This window comes from Pan troglodytes, chromosome 1 (assembly GCF_028858775.2).
Source record: "Pan troglodytes isolate AG18354 chromosome 1, NHGRI_mPanTro3-v2.0_pri, whole genome shotgun sequence".
NCBI lineage: Eukaryota > Metazoa > Chordata > Mammalia > Primates > Hominidae > Pan > Pan troglodytes.
In genome coordinates, this window is record NC_072398.2 from 218227547 (window position 1) to 218239785 (window position 12239).

General features: G+C 45.7%; 1 pseudogene; it reads left to right on the forward strand.

Annotated features, from left to right (window-relative positions):
• Positions 1-7862: 7862 nt before the first annotated feature.
• Positions 7863-10719, forward strand: LOC738580 (PRAME family member 1-like; annotated as a pseudogene).
• Positions 10720-12239: the final 1520 nt, after the last annotated feature.

Genomic DNA, 12239 nt, shown 5'->3' on the forward strand with positions numbered 1-12239 from the left:
GGAGGTGGAGGTTGCAGTGGGCTGAGATTGTGCCATTGCGCTCCAGCCTGGGAAACAGGAGTCTGGGACACCACCTAGATTAGACCCAGTTACACTAATGTTTCCTATGCATAGAGATAAGTTACCAGTAATGAAATCAATAATAGTCATAGGCCACCCATTTGCATCTATAGCTTCTTCTCAGTGCCGAGTCATTTAATTATAAATATTACCCAACCGTGTGTGAGAGCAGGTTCTACTATTAGTTGTGATCCTTCCCATTCATCTAAATGACTCCATAGCCAGCAATTGCTTTGGTTAGTGACAGTGGCTAAATTTTGAACAAGAGACCTTAGAAAGTGTTTGCTTTGAGTGGTGAAAGTACGTAACAAAATAAAATGTAGGCTTGATCATTTTGTGTTAATACAAAACAAAACCAAGTCTCAGTCAATGGAAGGAGATCGAATGGAGTTTTGTTCCATTTTCTTAAAAAAGCTGTCTACCATGTGATGATGTCTGCTTCTAAGAAAGGCTTTTTTCCTTGGTTATCCTTAATTTTAAGTCACCTGGTATGGTCTCATCCAATGCTGTTCATGGGCAGATTTCCCTTAGGGCCATTTTAAAAGACACAATCTCCAAATGATAGGGCATGAAGGTCCAATCATCATCGAAAGCCTCCTTCATCTACTGGAAATAGTCTTTGAAAGGTCTCGTGGTACTGAGTCATATTGTTACTGAATGATGAGCTCACTCTCCTAAGTGCATAGAACCCAATACTACACCACCATGGTTTGAGAAAAGCAAAAAACGCTGGGCACGGTGGTTCGTGCCTATAATACCAGCACTTTAGGAGGCTGAGGGAGTCAGATCACAAGGTCAGGGGTTTGAGACCACCTGGACAACATGGGAAAACCCTGTCTCTACTAAAAATACACAAATTAGCTGGTGTGGTGATCCATTCCTGTAATCCCAGCTACTGGGGAGGCTGAGTCAGAAGAATGGCATGATCCTGGGAGGCAGAGGTTGCAGTGAGCTGAGATTGCACCTCTGCAGTCCAGCCTGGGTGACAGGGCAAGACTCCATTTTGGGAAAAAATTAAAAATTATTAGGAGTTAACTGGGCTGGGCACAATGGCTCATGCCTGTAATCCCAGCACTTTAGGAGGCCGAGGTGGGCAGATCACAAGGTCAGGAGTTCCAGACCAGGCTGACCAATATGGTGAAACTCCCTCTCTACTAAAAATACAAAAATTAGTCAGGCATGGTGATGCACGCCTGTAATCCCATCTACTGGGGAGGCTGAGGCAGGAATCACTTGAACCCGGAAGGCCAAGTTTGCACTGAGCTGAGATCATGCAACTGCACTCCAGCCTGGGCAACAGAGCAAGACTCTGTCTCAAAGAAAAAAATAAAAATAAAAATAAAAAATAGTTAACTGACAGGGAGACAGGAGACAAGTTCCAAGCCTGTCTCCCCAATCTGGAGATAGTGGAGCAAGCTCACATGGCCTTTCCAACTGGTTTCAGGTGATGCCAATTCAAACAGTCAGCCAGGCTGTGTTAACAGTTAAGAGGTTAAACCTTTTTCCCATCGGACATGCCTGAGCAATTTAGGCTTTGCAACTTAAGCAATGGTTAATCCGTTGGAGTTGAACCCCTGATTACACGGTCAGAGCTAAAATGTGCAGGGGATACATGAGGTTCTATTATCAAAGGCATAGGTTCTCCAGTAAATACTTTATGATCAGTGCTTCTGATTGTAGTTGGTGAAAAAAAATACCTTATGAGGGGTCTGGCTGTATTTTCCCATGGGGTGGTAAAAATTATATTAAAGTAATCCAGTCTTCCTAGGCATGGTGGCTCACACCTGTAATCTCAGCACTTTGGGAGGCTGAGGCTGGCGGAACACTTGAAGCCAGGAGTTGACCAGCCTGGGCAACATGGTGAAACCCCATTATCTACTAAAAATACAAAAATTAGCTGGGTGTGGTGGCATGCCTGTAATCCCAGCTACTTGGGAGGCTGAGGCATGAGAATTACTTGAACCCAGGAGGCAGAGGTTGCAGTGAGCTGAGATAGCACCACTGTACTCCAGCTTGGGCATCAGAGACTCTGTGTCAAGTTTCTCCAGAGGTGCACCAGAAATGAAACACATTTTATAATCATTTATTCACTATGACTATGCCATCAGCCTTTCTAAAAAGGTAAGCTACAACCCATCCTGAAAATGGACACACAATCACAAAAATTGTAGCCTTTTTACATGGCTCACTGTCATCATTGGTCCATGACATTCCCTTTTCTTGCCGCTATGTGTGTGTATGTCTACATATTCATATCTATATCTACACCTATTTTTTATTACCATGATTCACTTCCACTCCCCTTTCCATAGATAGCCACTCTACTCTTTGACGTAGCCTTGAATTTGCATGTGACCTCTTAGAATATAAGTATATAGAAAGTATATGGAATATATACTTGAACTTTGTATGTGTATTTATATTAATCCACATATATGCTATAGTGTAGGGTGCTACAGAAGAGGGCCTGACAATTAATTGTCCAGTCCTAGACACTTTGGAGAGTGAATGGACATGCTGTTATAATTAATTATTTTTTTTTGGAGATGGAGTCTCACTCTGTCGCCAGGCTGGAGAGCAATAGTTCCATCTTGGTTCACTGCAAACTCTGCCTCCTGGATTCAAGTGATTCTCCTGCCTCAGCCTACCGAGTACCTGGGATTACAGGTGTCCACCACCATGCCCAGCTATTTTTTGTATTTTAATAGAGAGATAGTTTTGCCACTTTGGTGAGGCTGGTCTCGAACTCCTGACCTCAGGTGATCCACCCACCTCACCTCAGGTGATCCACCCACCTCAGCCTCCCAAAGTGCTGGGATTACAGACGTGAGCCACTCCACCGGGCCTTGTTATAATTAAGATTTTCAGAATGACAGGGGTGTATGAAGGCTTATAATCAACTTTACCATAGACCTTGGTCTCTCACCTAAGTTTGTAACTAATATATTTTTCAAATATAATAACAATAAAAATATCCTTGCTTGCCCTATGTCAAATCCAGCTCGAAGTACTTAAATAGATTAACTTATAACACTCTGTGAAGTCAATATTGATATTATCCCATTTTATATGTGAATGAGCTAAGGCACAGAGAGGTTAAGTAAGTTGGGTAAGACCACAGAGCCATTGGCCACTGAGCCAGTTTTTTTTTTTGGGACGGAGTCTCGTGCTGTCGCCCAGGCTGGAGTGCAGTGGCGCGATCTCAGCTCACTGCAAGCTCTGCCTCCCAGGTTCACTCCATTCTCCTGCCTCAGCCTCCCGAGTAGCTGGGACTACAGGTGCCTGCCACCATGTCTGGCTAATTTTTGTATTTTTAGTAGAGATGGGGATTCACCATGTTAGCCAGGATGGTACTGAGCCAGTTTTGAACTTAAATTAAACAGTCTGGATCTGCTGGATCTGGAGTCTTTCCTACTAACCAAAATACCTATGTGCCTTCAAATCCTAAGTTGCTGAGGGTCTTACCTTGTTTCATATCTCAGTAGGAAGGGAGCTAATGTTTATCCATTACATCTGATGTTTAATGCAAGTTTTCAACACAACATTTCATTTTCCAAAATATGCTATGATAAATTTAATTTGATTTTTCTTCAATTCCTTTCTGCATTTTGTAGGAACCTTGCTTTTCCCCCTTTAGTTTGTCAGTATGCTGAATTACACTTCGATTTTTCTGTGATTGGCTGGCATTCCTGGAATGGCCATTATATATTACTATATTGTTTTCTTTCTTTCTTTTTTTTTTTTTTGAGATGGAGTTTCACTCTTGTTGCCCAAGCCGAAGTGCAATGTCACGATCTTGACTCACTGCAACCTCCACCTTCTTGGTTCAAGCGAATCTCCAGCCTCAGCCTCCTGAGTTGCTGGGATTACAGGCATGCGCCACCATGCCTGGCTAATTTTGTATTTTTAGTAGGGATGGGGTTTCTCCATGTTGGTCAGGCTGGTCTCGAACTCCAGATCTGAGGTGATCCACCTGCCTCAGCCTCTCAAAGTGCTGGGATTGCAGGCATGAGCCACGGAGCCTGGCCTGTCTATCACTTTCTAATGCAGTGTTGCATTTAGTTAGCTGGTAATTTATTAAGTACTTTTTTCTGGCTGACCGTGGTGGCTCATGCCTGTTTGCCAATCATTTGCTGCCAGAACATGGGCAGGTTTTTCTCTGGCCAAGTCTCAGGTTTATCAGGTTAGAAATGGGGAAAATAGCAACATGCCTTAGATTCTCCATGAGGAAGAGCTGAGGTCCGGGATGATCGGTACCAGCCGTCTGTTGTGCCTCGTGGATGCTCAGTGAACACAGATTCTCACAACCATTATTGGTGCTGAGCTCACCCTCAGCCTCAGGTTGACAAAGTGGGGCGTGGGAAGTAGAAGCCTCACTGGGCTCAGGTGATCCTCCCACCTCAACTTCTCAGGCAGCTTGGCCTACAGGTGCACACTGCCTCCCCCCGGCTAATATCTTGTATTTGTATTAGAGACAGGGTCTCATCACATTGCCCATATTCCTCACAAATTCCTGAGCTCTAGCACTCTGCCTTTCTTGGCTTCCCAAAGGGCTGGGATTGGAGGCCTGAGCTTGCTTGCTTTCCCTTCCCAAGTGTGGCCCCGATCTTCTCTCTGGCCTCTGCTCCAGCTCACATTCTCAGATTCCATCTTTGCAAGCTGCTTTTCTGAGAGGAGCCCATCATTTTTGTGGGTAAACACCCTTTACCTTCTAGTAGGGCCAAGACTATACCTGCCCCCTGTGTTCTCAAAGCCAATGTTATGGTTTAAGAGTCTGACCTATCTCTTTTGATGATTCTCCTTTGAATTTCTGAACTCAATCTAGGGTGTGTGAGATGGCTGATGCCTGTAATCCCAGCACTTTGGGAGGCTGAGGTGGGGAGATCACTTGAGGTCAAGAGTTCGAGACCAGCTGGGCCAACATGGTGAAACCCCATCTCAACTAAAAATACAAAAATTAGTGGGGCATGTTGGAGCACACCCATAATTCCCAGCTACTCGGGAGGCAAGGTGAGAAAATCGCTTGAACCCAGAAGGTTGAGGTTGCAGTGAGCTGAAATCATGCCACTGCACTCCAGCCTGGGTGACAGATGTTGGCCCAGTCTGAAAATCAAACAATCAATAAATAAACTCAATCTTGACAAAGGACTTTCAGTCCTGACATCTAGATGCCCACAAGATAACCACCATGTTTTACATTGTCTTGTTTCCTTTGCAGGTTCCCATTAGAAAACCTAGTCTCATTCCGCTCAGTTCGCACCTCACTTGGTCACTTTGTCCTGATTTCCTTCAGTGAAGCCTTGACTTGGTCTTGAGATAGATCACACCCTCAGTGGTTCCTTTCTTCTACCTGAATGTGCATATGATCTGCTATGTTAGATAGCATAAAACCGAGGTGACCATTCGATATACACAGCTTTTTATTCTGTTTTCTTGGGAATGACATCACTATCTTCTTCAGGCTGTTGTAGCTCTGAAATATTTTGACAATTTTGATGTGGCCAAACATCCTCCAATAAGGACACCTTAAGGTTTTTTTTTTTTTTTTGGTCTAATATCAGGAACAGATTAATCCCTTCCCTGTATCACTATGAAAGTCATCTATTAACCAAACTTCACCAGTATTTGGGGAATAAATGAATGAATAAGTTTTGGACTTTCACTCTATTATTTATTCTTTTACTTCCATAAATCTGTGTCTAATTCAATCAGTTGGTCAGAAGAAAGCTGAAAACTCAATCAGGATTAACTGGGTGTGACTGCAAGATCTAATCAGGTATCACATTCTGATTGGAAGCTGGTGATTGAGAAGGGAAGGGTGGGGTTAGAAAGGTCTATAAAAGCTCCTGAGGGTACCCAGAAGAGACCCACAGCACTCATTCCTGGAGCTACTGCTTGGTTCTCTGAGAGGTCCCAGAACTCTGCAAAGTGAGTCCAGCGTTGGTAAGTCACCACCTGCTTAGGGTCATGCCCATCTGATCAGCAGCCAGCCAGTCAGGGACAGTGACACACATCCCAAAGTGGCACACAATATTTTTCTGTCTGTTTCATGAGATGAACAGATTTAGGCTTTCATTTTTTCTCTAAATGTAGTTTTGTCTTCATCCATCAGATTGTGATTTGTGCTTGGTTTTTGTCATTTTAAAATTCTTATCGAAGCAGGTTTTTAAAAAATATATTAAAAATTTACAGTGAGATGAATTTTTATTTCTTGACGTTTGAAGTTATTTGTTTTTGTGCCCTTCAATTACAGTTCATAGACTTGGTGTTATTGAGATTCTACAAGTGTGCTTTCATTTTCATAAAATCCTTAAAGGTATCCCACACACCAATCTCAAGAGTGCAGTTTTGCTCAGATCGTGGGATTTATTTTTGCCTCTAGGATCCATCAAAAAGTGGTTAATTGTGAGTATGTGGAAGTGATGTCTATAGGAACCTTCATCTTAGAGTTACAGTGCTCTAGAATAGCATGGTAGCACTTTTACAGTTTCTGGTTAATTTTTTTTTTTGAGATGGAGTTTCCCTATTGTTGCCCAGGCTGGAGTGCCATGGTGTGGTTTGGCTCACTGAAATTTCTGCCTCCTAGTTGCATGTGATTCTCCTGCTTCAGCCTCCTGAGTAGCTTGGATTACAGGCACTCACCACCATGCCCAGCTAATTTTTGTATTTTTAGTAGACACAGGGTTTTGCCATGTTGGCCATGCTGGCCTCAAACTCCTGACCTCAGGAGATCTGCCCACCTCAGACTCCCAAAGTGCTGGGATTACAGGAGTGAGCCAGCATGCCCAGCTACAGTTAGCATTTCTATACATACCTTCCAAATGCTGTGGAATACCATCACACCACTTTTACAGTTCCAGTGAATTAGTTCGTTTTTTTCTGCGATGTACTCTGAGTGTGTCACCGAGACCGGAGTGCAGGGCCCTGAGCTGGGCTCCCTGGAAACTCTGCCTCTGGGCTTCAAGTGATTCTCCTTCCTCTGCCTCCAGAGTAGCTAGGATTACAGTCATGCATGACCACACCTGGGTAATATTTAAATTAATTAATTTATCAATTTGTTTATTTTTGAGTCAGAGTCCAACTCTGTCACCCAGGCTGGAGTGCAGTGGTACGATGTCGGCTCACTGAAACCTCTGCCTTCTGGAGTCAAATGATTCTTAATTTTTGTATATTTAGTAGAGACATGGTTTCATTATGTAGGCCCAGGCTGTTCTCGAACTCCTGACCTCAAGTGATCTGCCTGCCTTGGTGTCCAGCAGTGTTGGGATTACAGACATGAGCCACAGCACCTGGTCCATTTCTGGTAGAAAATTTTCAAAATAAAAAATAATGGCATCGATTTTAGGGAATCCCTTTAGCGTTCCCCCAGCATGTTCATGGTGTGAACTGAGAATGGAGGCTGTCTGGGCCCACGGGACACTCTCATTCTCACTGCTTTAGGGTGGTAAGTGACAAGAAATTTTTCCTCAAAGAGGTAGAGCTTGGCTTTCAGGATCCTCAGTGGCACTGTCCAGTGGTTCTGGGATTCAGTGGAGCGAAGGATGAAAATTAATGGGTCAATGGTCTCTTTGACCCCTCCCTCCTTGGTGTTTGGAAGATACTCTTCCTGGTACCAGCAGAAGCAGAAGTATAGATTTGAGGCCACCAAGCACAGTGGAATTGGGGTAAAGTAGTAATTTTTCTACCTCTACCAGAGCAATGATATTGGTCCTAGGAGAAGATGAGGTGATTGTGTTTGCCCTGAGAGTGATACATTTTCCCTGGATTTGTCTTCTAGAGATTTTTCTTGCAGATACATCAGTATGAGGATCCAGGCCCCACCGAGACTCCTGCAGCTGGCAGGGCAGAGCCTGCTGAGAGACCAGGCCTTGTCCATCTCTGCCATGGAGGAGCTGCCCAGGGTGCTCTATCTCCCACTCTTCATGGAGGCCTTCAGCAGGAGACACTTCCAGACTCTGACGGTGATGGTGCAGGCCTGACCTTTCACCTGCCTCCCTCTGGGATCGCTGATGAAGATGCTTCATCTGGAGCCGTTGAAAGCATTGCTGGAAGGGCTTCATAGGCTGCTTATACAGAAGGATCGCCCCAGGTGAGGTGACCCAGGAGGGCTGGTAGATAGGGCTTAGGTGTCCAGGGAAAGAACAGCAGGGTCAGGCAGAGAAGTAACCCAAGTGTGGCCCAGAGTCTTCTGATGGTGTTGGCGAGGAAGCTCAGGGAGGCTTTGGCCATTGTCCAGATCCTCAGAGAAAGGACTGCTCACCATACAGGGTCCACTGTGGGAACAGAAACCGGCCTTTACTCAGTGGAAGGTAAAGGGAACAGAAAAGTGGGGACCAGTCAGAATCCAAAGGGAAAAGGGACCAAGAAAAGACAGAGAGAACAGGGAGCACCGAGGACAGGAGCAGCTGATTTATGGGATGAGAATGAAAGCAAAGGTCAGGGATGGGTCCTTCTAAATTCTGAGCCTCTCCTTTACTTTACCCACAGGAGGTGGAAACTTCAAGTGCTGGATTTGCGGGATGTTGATGAGAATTTCTGGGCCAGATGGCCTGGAGCCTGGGCCCTGTCCTGCTTCCCAGAGGCCATGAGTAAGAGGCAGACAGCAGAGGACTGTCCAAGGACGGGAGAGCACCAGCCCTTAAAGGTGTTCATAGACATCTGCCTCAAGGAAATACCCCAGGATGAATGCCTGAGATACCTCTTCCAGTGGGTTTACCAAAGGAGAGGTTTAGTACATCTGTGCTGTAGTAAGCTGGTCAATCATCTAACGCCAATTAAATATCTCAGAAAGTCATGGAAAATAATGTGCACATGTACCCTAAAACTTAAAGTATGATAATAAAAAAAGGAAAATAATATACCTGAATAGTATTGAGGAGCTGGAAATTCACAACACGTGCTGGCCACATCTGATAAGAAAGCTTCGTTGTTACCTGAAGGAGATGAAGACTCTTGGCAAACTCGTTTTCTCCAGGTGCCATCATTACACGTCAGATAATGAACTCGAAGGACGGTTAGTCGCCAAATTCAGCTCTGTGTTCCTCAGGCTGGAACACCTCCAGTTGCTTAAAATAAAATTGATCGCCTTCTTCAGTGGGCACCTGGAACAGTTGATCAGGTGAGAAAGGATTGTGCACTTTGTATGCAGACCACAGCACAGACTTGTTCTGTTACAGCAAACACTAGAAGGCATGTACTGTGTGCCAGCCAGTGGCAACGTCACAGTGAAGGGGACACCAGAATGTCAACACATTGTCCCATTCAGTGTTCCATGTCCTGGAGTGGCTATCACACGATCACTGAAATAAGGGCAGAGGGGTCACCTGGGGTAGAAGCTAGAGAGGGACATCATGTACAAGCTAGTTAGTGGGGGTTTCAGCTCTATTGGGGGTGCACGTGTGAATTTCCTGTTACAAAGTGTGTTTCAAGTTGATATGATGTCAAAGAGATAATAGAGGAGGGTATGAAAGGAGGGAAAGCGCATCAAACCTGTCCATTTCACAATAGAAGGTCTGTCCTCACCAGCTTAGTGATCACGAATGATCCTGTCTCTAATTCCCTGTCTGTAAAAGGTTGTTTTGAACTCCAGGAAAGGTAATTGACATGGGAAATGCGTGCTTCGGGGACGGAGGTGAGGGAGTAGGCATGAGAGTGGTAAAAAGTGACAGCTGGTTTGCAGATGCAGGCATGTCAGGGAGCCCCTGCCGACATGTAGCCCTAGCTGATGTCCCTAGACCTTGCTCAGTTGAGTTCTTTGTGCACATCTCCCACCGGGTACCTGTGGCCCAGAGATGAAGTTTTCTGCTAAAAGATGAAAAAAAAAAGGCTTTAGAGATTTTATGGCCTTGAACCAATCACACAAGCAATGGTGAAAGGGCTGAGGCTAAAATGGGACAGCCCCTGAACGATCAGGGTCCTCATCATGCAGCAACTTGCATGAGGACCATCATCAGATGGTGGCAACAAACTTGTGTTTGGTTGAAGCAGGTATTTTCCTTGAGGTTATTCCCCACTACCTTCATCTAACTGGTACCATTGCCCAGAACTAACTTCTTGATCTCCACAGGTGCCTCCAGAACCCCTTAGAGAACTTGGAATTAACTTATGGCAACCTATTGGAAGAGGATGTGAAGTGTCTCTCCCAGTTCCCAAGCCTCGGTTACCTAAAGCATCTGAATCTCAGCTACGTGCTGCTGTTCCGCATCAGTCTTGAACCCCTCGGAGCTCTGCTAGAGAAAATTGCTGCCTCTCTCGAGACCCTCGTGTTGGAGGGCTGTCAGATCCACTACTCCCAAGTCAGTGCCGTCCTGCCTGGCCTGAGCCACTGCTCCCAGCTCACCACCTTCTACTTTGGCAGAAATTGCATGTCTATTGACGCCCTGAAGGACCTGTTGCGCCACACCCGTGGGCTGAGCAAGTTAAGCCTGGAGACATATCCTGCCCCTGAGGAGAGTTTGAATTCCTTGGTTCGTGTCATTTGGGAGATCTTCACCCCACTTCGGGCTGAGCTGATGTGTACACTGAGGGAAGTCAGGCAGCCCAAGAGGATCTTCATTGGCCCCACCCCCTGCCCTTCCTGTGGCTCATCACCGTCTGAGGAACTGGAGCTCCATCTTTGCTGCTAGGGAAGGCGTGCCCAGTGGGGTAGAGAAATCCAAAATTCTCTTCCAGGCACTTGGACACTAAAATCTACTATGTAGGTGCAAACTATTTTTCTCTTTTCTTATTTATTTCATTTTTAAATAATTCCAAAATTTTTATTAAAGACAATTTGAGACAGGGTTTCTCTGTGTTGCTCTGGGATCCTCCTGCCTCCGCTGGGCTTATGGGATCCTCCTGCCTCAGCTTCCTAAAGTGCTGGGATTACTGGCGTGAGTGACTGTGTCCAGGCCACATGCAACTTAAAGGAAGCACAGGGAAGTGCTCAGTGTGAGGGAAAAAAACATAACAGCAGGGGGCAAGGCTGGAGGAAAATGTTGAGGTGACATGAATGAGAACTTCAGGGACCCGTGTCCTACAGAGTCGGAAAGAGAAGCTAAAGTTCTACAGTGATGAGAATGTTATCCCTGCAAGGATGGTTACCAAGGAATATCAGAAATAAAGAGCCCCTGAATGACAACTTTTAACCTGTTGTAGCAATTTATCCACCAGAAATATCTAGTTATTGAGTTACTGATGGAAAAAGAATGAAATACTACTTTGTCTGTGATTGAGTTTCAGCTGTAGAACATCAAAGCAACCAAATAAAATTTGATCATTTTAAGTATTTCCCACCCATTCTTGTTCTTTGTTTTGTTTTGGAGACAAAATCTCAGTTCGTCATTTAGGCTGGAGTGCAGTGGTGCAATCTGGGCTCATTGCAATCCTTTCCTTCAGGGCTCAAGTGATTCTTGTGCCTCAACCACTCAAATAGCTGGGACTGCAGGCATGTTCCACCAAGACTGGCTGATTTTTGTATTTTTAATAGAGATGGGGTTTTTCCATGTTGATCAGCCTGGTCTCAAGATCCTGGCTTCGAGTGATCCACTGACCTTGGCCTCCCAAAGCGCTGGGAAAACAGGCATACAGATGATCTCCACCCACTCTTTACTTCTCTTCAGTCATCAGTTTTTTTCTTACTTTTTTGCCCAAGGGGAGCAGCTCGGTCAGGCGCGAAGGGATGGGCAGAGAGGGGCCCCAAGGAGAAGATAGGAATGGGGTGGTGCCACGCTCGCACAAGATGTGTGGATGCCAGGCCCAGAAGGCATAGCTGGGGCCATCCATCAGGGGGCCAGGGTGAGAAGCAGAAATGGCACCTGCCTCAAGGACCTGGCCAGCTATCTGGCCACTGTGCCCATCCTGCTAACAGTGTCAAGCTCCCGGGTCTTGAAGGGAGGTTCTATGCGGATCCACCCCATGCTGTGTTTCCGAGATCCGCCCCCCATAGGGGTGACCAGCCCGATTGCTGGGCCTGGGAACCATGAACCACTCCTGGAGGCACCCCCCTTGACTGGGTCATGAGGCAGGCCTGTGCTCCATTTCCCTGAGGCAGCCAGCTGTGCCACCCACACCCTCTCATGGCAAAATGGAACCTTGTCCCAGGTCTGGAGTCTCCACCACAGCCTCTACTTCACTGCTCACTGCCTGCTGTTAGCCTGCAAGCTCCTGGATGATAGTGCAGTTGGGGCTGGTTAAACCAC